General features: G+C 34.6%; 1 long non-coding RNA gene across 1 annotated transcript; it reads left to right on the top strand.

Moving 5' to 3' along the window:
- The first annotated feature begins 455 nt into the window (after window positions 1-455).
- On the top strand, window positions 456-6,175 carry LOC118608671. The gene is made up of 2 exons (XR_004953095.1): window positions 456-492; window positions 5,909-6,175. It is a non-coding gene; the product is annotated as an uncharacterized LOC118608671 (long non-coding RNA).
- The last annotated feature ends 286 nt before the right edge of the window (window positions 6,176-6,461 follow it).

The raw sequence follows: 6,461 nt of genomic DNA, 5'->3' as shown, positions 1-6,461 counted from the left end.
GCCACAACAAAGTGCAACAGAATGGGTAGTTTAAACCACAGAAATTTATTTTCTCACAATTTTGGAGGCTAGAAGTCTGAGATCAAGCCGTTGGCAGGGTTGGTTTCTTCTAAGGTCTCTCTTCTCGGCTTGCTGATGGCTGGCATCTCACTGTGCGTTCACATAAGTCTTCACTGTTTTTGTGTCTGTGTTCTAATTTCCTCTTCTTATAAGGATTAGGGCTCAGTCATGTTGATTAGGGCCAACTCTAATGACCTCATTTTAACTTAATTACCTCTTTAGAGACCCTGTGTTTAAATAGAGTCACATACTGAGGTACTATGAGTCAGAAATTCAATGTACGAATTTTGGATGGACAAAATTCATCCCATAACAAGAGTCATGCCTATTACTTTTGTTTTTCAATAACAGTACTTTAAAAATAACATTGTTTCTCCTTCTTGCATTTTAAAAGTAATGGAACATGTTTAAGATTGCAGGACATCTACATAGGTAGGTATAAATCTTGTTGGCATTTTAATTTTCTCCCTGGAAATCTTGTTTCCAAGTGCAAGTACTAGAGGTTCTGGGAGCTTTTTTCATTATTGCTGTCCTTATGAAAGCAGCTGTTCAATGAACACAGCATATTTTGTTACCTCATCAAGAAGCAGAGGAAGATTATGTTATGATCAGGTTCTGTATGGCTGTAGTCAATGCTTTCCTGATTGTCTGAGCGCCAGTGATTGATTTAATAGGTCTAGTCCAGGGCAGTTACTCATCCCTGATATTTGTCCAACTCAAAGCCCCATGTTATTTATGTAAACGATGCTTTATATGCCTTCTGTGAAGATAAATCCAAGTTGACATAACTGTTTAAGAGATGAGTATGCCTCCCAATTGGGATTACGGTCACAGAATTTATCTATATCAACTTTAATGTTACTTCACTGGCAAATTGGGAGCTTTGGAGGGTAAGAGGATAAGATATGATTGGGAGCAGCTATTTTCTGCTCTGAAGGGAGTATTTTGACATTTCAAAGGACTGTGCATCTAGTAAGACTTCAGAACACATACAAAAACAGGTTGGGGACATATGATTTATCTTTGAAAAATGAAAATACCTCCAAACTATGGGGGGAAATCTTAAACCAGTCATTTAGATATATTCAGCACTTGGAAAATATTCTTATGCATTATGAGTTATGCATTTAGCTTTGGCCAGGGTTTTTTTCTTTTATATGGTAGCATATGAGCCTTATATGTCCTTTGCACATGTGGTTGTTAGAAGAGCAAAAGGCTATATGTGATTTCGGATTTGAAAATGATGGAGTGAAGTCTGTGAATTTCCCCCTTCTTTTATCCAAAAGCCAAAAAAATAAAAAACAGGCAGGGGGTTGGGGAAGATAATGCAGACTTGATCTCTGATAGAACTGGAAGATACATGGAACCTCAAAACAATAACAACAAAGCAGGCAAAAAGGAACTGCCAAAAACAATAAGGGTTGACTGGGACACATGGACATGTGAAGAGAAGACTTGCGTAGTGAGAGAGCTCAGAAAAAGCTTAACACAAATCTCTCAAAAGAGTATGCTACCCTGAAATATAAAATAATACATGTTTTATTTGTAATGGAATAGGGAACATCTCTGGATACTTGGAAGTCAAGGTTAATATAGGAATCCCATGGATGATCCATAGTTGCCAAAAGTAAACTCTGGTTGTGGGGGTTAGGGGAGGACAACACTTTCTTATTGTTAAGAGTGCTGCAGTGTTTAGCAGGAAAGATATAGAAAGCTAAAATAGCTCATTCACTCAGGTAACTCTGTCATCAGCAGAATTGCCGGGAGCAGCCTGCGACACAGCCTTATCCACTCTCCCACCGAAACCTCAAATGACAGATGGGGAGGATGCGTATTCGAAAGGTGAGTGATGATAACCAGCATAGGCTCTAAACAAAGCTATTACAAGGGAAAACAAAGAGATGAAGAAACAGAAAAAAATAACAGGTGAGGAACATTGACCAAGAAAAAATGTACCATGGAGCAGATAAAAATTATAACCCCATGTCATCGAGAATTAGTAAAAATACATTATAGAGACAATCATCACTGAATATGAAAAGGACACAGTAGGGATTTAAGAGCTCATGAAAGATGCCCCTTCAGATACACTCACTACCCTGCTCCACCCTGATCTTTGCCCCAGGAAGCTGACATCTGGACTACTTCAAAAGGTTTCCTTTTGTAGCTTCTAGTTGAGCTTGGCTAACTGATTGTACTGGCAGAAGAACAGAGGAAGAGGGGAGAGTGGGTCAAAGTATTTATTCCCCTGACTCTCACTCTGGGGTCATGCTAGGCTGGCTGAGTCCCATGACTAAGGAGCACCTTTGAGATGGCTCTCTTTGGGTTCCAGTTACCACTCTTTCTCCTTGCCCCTTCAGACCTACAGGTAGTAACAGTAGCCCAAAGGGTACTGCACTAACTTTTGTGGATTCCCTACATTCTGCCTTCACCTTTGTAAACAATCACTTTATTCATTTTCTTAAGTTCGAATGTGCCATTTCTTTTCTGCTAAGTTCATAACTGATAAAATGATAAATTGGCAAAGTTCAGCAATGAAGAAGAAGGAAAAAAATTAAATACTATTGAAATGAGACAGATTGGAAGCAGCTCAAAGGAAAAGATTCTTCTGAAAACACAGGCACAATTAAGAGTAGGAATTAGAAAAGATGTAAAATGAAATTAATATATCATTTAAAAATAATAGATATAGAAAATAGGCAAATATTTGTCATAGACAAATATAACCAAAATAATGTAACTAAACAAATATTCAAAGATATAATTCAAGATAACTTGCCAAAAATAAAATACTCAAATCTACAGATGGGGGACGCATATGCCATTTCTAAGGTGAACAAATAACACAATGATTGCCACCAAAAGACATCCTAGTAAAGTTTCATATATATATATATATATATATATATATATAGAGAGAGAGAGAGAGAGAGAGAGAGAGAGAGAGAGAGAGAGAGAGATAAAAAGATCAAGAGACTGGAAGAGGAAAAAATGCAAGATAGCCTTAGACTTCTTCATATTAATACTCAAAACTAACTGTGGAACAATTAATGTCAATTAAGACCTTGAAGAAAGAGTAATTCAAGAATCTTTATACCTAGACAAACTGCAATTGAACATACAGCAAATGATTTGGAAAATATAGGAACTCAGGGAATTCTGGTCTTCAAGCTTTTTTTTTTTTTTTTTTTAACTTTGATAAATGGAGAGACTACAGCAGGAGGATTGACTGTGAGAACTGAATTCATTGTCTCTGGAACTATATTAAAATAAGTGTGAGAATTATGGTAAAATTAGAATGTAAATGTTAAAAACTTCAACAATATAAAAATTAAATATTCAACAAAATTGGAGACATGGGAGATTTTTTTTGTAACATGGACAGAATATTAATATATAGTAAATATATTATTTAGTATAACATAATAAATATAAACAGATAGAATAATAGGCAAAAGGATATCTAGAGATTTAAAGGTATATTGTGATATTTTATATATTTGTATATTTTTCTGGAGAGAATTCATGTTGGTTGTTACTTTTGTTGTCAGTTTGTGTTAACTTTTTGTTTAGTCTTGCCTTCATGTCAGAATGATTTGATGGTAATGAGGCTGCTTCCAAGCAGATCAACACTTCCTGAGACTACAAGCAGGCCTTATTCCTTTCTGCTACCAGGGGCATTACTGACTTGGCTTAGTTTCCAGGCATTAAACTATATCTTTCCCCACCACCCAACTCCCTATAAATCTGCTATCTGAGTCATTAAGTTGGTAACACATTTTTTTCAGCTTTTTATCAAGAGATACTGATTCCAGTTGCATGACTTCCCAGGAACCTTTATATTTCCTATCATCCCACAGGATGTTTGTCTGGAAGTCTCCCTGCTTCCAGAACTGTGGCTCATGGTGTGCATGTCTTTCGATATAACATTACATTCCCCTAATTTGACAAATTTTACACTGTGTCATATGTTAGACATCTTGGTATTTGTTACATGGGGGAGTGATAAAGTAATGAACTTAAATACAAATACAGATTATGTTCTGGGTTTTGGTTCAAAAACCCAACTATAATAATAGAGGACAGCAGAGATGTAGCTAAATTAAATGACAGCTCACATAACAAGGACTTAGCATTTTAGGTAAATAAAAGTTCTATATGAATTATAAATGTAAGTGCCAAAACATCTAATTCACGTTAGGCACAATATTAGAAATATAGTGATGAGAAAAGGTTGTTGGATATTCCCTCTCTGCTCTCTACAGATTATGGTAACATAGACTATTACTTTTAGCTCCAGCTGCCACACTTTAAAACATACAAATCTGGAGCTTATCTTTAGAGAAATAAGAATGCTAAAATTTTTGAAAATTGTTATAAATAAGGAATGTTTTAAGCAAATGACCTTTGAAGGACTTCATAAGTGTCTTCAGATATTTCAGCAATAGTAGGAAAGGGAGATTAATCATATTGTGTGTGGTTTAAGAAGACAAAATTAGAAAGGTTAGCTATATGTTAAATACTTTCTCATTCTATAAAACTAGAAAATTTTAGGAATTTCCCAAACATTAGTTTTGGAAATAAATTTGGCTGTTCTTTATAATGAATTTCCAGTCATTGGAGTTGTTCAAGAAAATGTTGATGGATTTATATTAGAGATTCATACCTTCAGCTGAAGATTGTATCAATATCTCTTCCTTTGAAGTTCTACCATTTACCAAGTTATACCTCACTAGTCTCATTCAGTTTTATAAACCCTTGTTAATTCCATTTCCACATCATGTGCCAAATTCCCTTTCATTTGCTCTGCCTTTACAAATGTTGTTCTATCCCATTTTTATCCCTATCATTAGCTTCGCTTAGCTAACCTCTTCTTTCCTTTAAATTTCAGCTCCAATGTCTCTTTCCTCTGGAAGTCTTCTTGGGGTTTTCTGTTAAAAGTCTCTGTCTCCACTAAGTCATAAGCTCCTTAAGGTAAAATACTATATACCCTATAGGTATACTTACTACTGTATATAGTGCTTGACACAGGGAATAGATGAATGGATGAATTAATTAGTGATTAATATTTATAGTATTAGTCTAACCTAAACAGAGACAAAAGGTTACAATTTCTGCAAAAATAGGCATATAGAAAATGGCCAATGTCAAAGCATGTTATTTTTGGTCCAGGGATTAAAATATCTGGAAAAACAACAAAAGAACAATTGGAAATTTTTTAATTAAAAAGAAAAGCTATAGAAGCAATTCTGAAAGTGAGAGAAACATGTTTGTGAACAAATAATTTCACATTTGTATATTATTTGTTTTCTGTGGTCAGTTCAACTTAACTATTCTTCGATTAGAATAGTTTTGCATAATGATTCAATGTTACTTACGATGTAAGAGTCTATAATAATCTAGAGATAAATTTCCATTTTATTAACATATTTCTAGAATATTCCACTCAATAGCACTTTACTTCTTTTACAATATAAAGGCCATATGCATTATGTACTAGAAATACATGGACCAACTTTCTATATGACCAAATAAATCACTACTGTTTCTAGTTTGATAACTGTCCCAATGTAATCTTATGGATATGAAAGTATATATAGGAAACACCAAGATAATTTTTATGAAGGGAAACTAGTATTCTCTCATGCCTTAGAGCCTTTAAAAAAGACAAAAAGAAGAAAAGAATCTTATCCATCCATGTTTGCAAAACAATTGCAGTCATTTTCCTGGCTGAAAACTAAATTATTGTACATTATAGTATGCATGTCTATGATAAGTAGATTACTATAGATCATTCCAAAAGATGGAGAGAAGATTGAACTAACATTAGTTTCTCTGGTATTTGCAGGCTGTAAATTTCTTTAAATGATAGATGTAAAGATGGAAGACAGATGGATAGAAGAAAAGACAGAATCAGAGACTGGATGAGTTAGTACTGCAGCCACACTGTCTTATTACCACAAGGCTTGCTGCAAGCATCAAAGTCCCCCACAACCCTCACTCCCTCCCCCTGAAATGTACTGATTTATATGAAAATTAAGATTACAAATTAAAGCCTGGCTATCCTGGAGTTTTCCAGTTCATCAGCCATCCAATAAAAATGATGTCAAGCCTGTATGCATAATTCCCAGAAGATTACTTTGTCCTTACAGCTAAGCCCTGTCCCTGATATGAAAGATCTCTATCCACTTTTATCGAAATAAAGAACTAACATCATAATCCCAATATTGAGGTATAATCTTCATTATCTCCTGACTCTCTTGAGGTTCCCCCAATCTATATTACTTCAGATTTGTTTATTTATAATCCTTATGTATTTACCTTTATTGAGATAGGATTAAAAACTGAAAAAAAAAAAAGCTCCAAAAAATCCTTATGATCTCATGATTGAGTTTCAATTC

Source organism: Rousettus aegyptiacus, unplaced genomic scaffold, assembly GCF_014176215.1.
Source record: "Rousettus aegyptiacus isolate mRouAeg1 unplaced genomic scaffold, mRouAeg1.p scaffold_m13_p_10, whole genome shotgun sequence".
Taxonomy (NCBI): Eukaryota; Metazoa; Chordata; class Mammalia; order Chiroptera; family Pteropodidae; genus Rousettus; species Rousettus aegyptiacus.
This window is presented reverse-complemented; position numbering and strand designations above follow the sequence as displayed.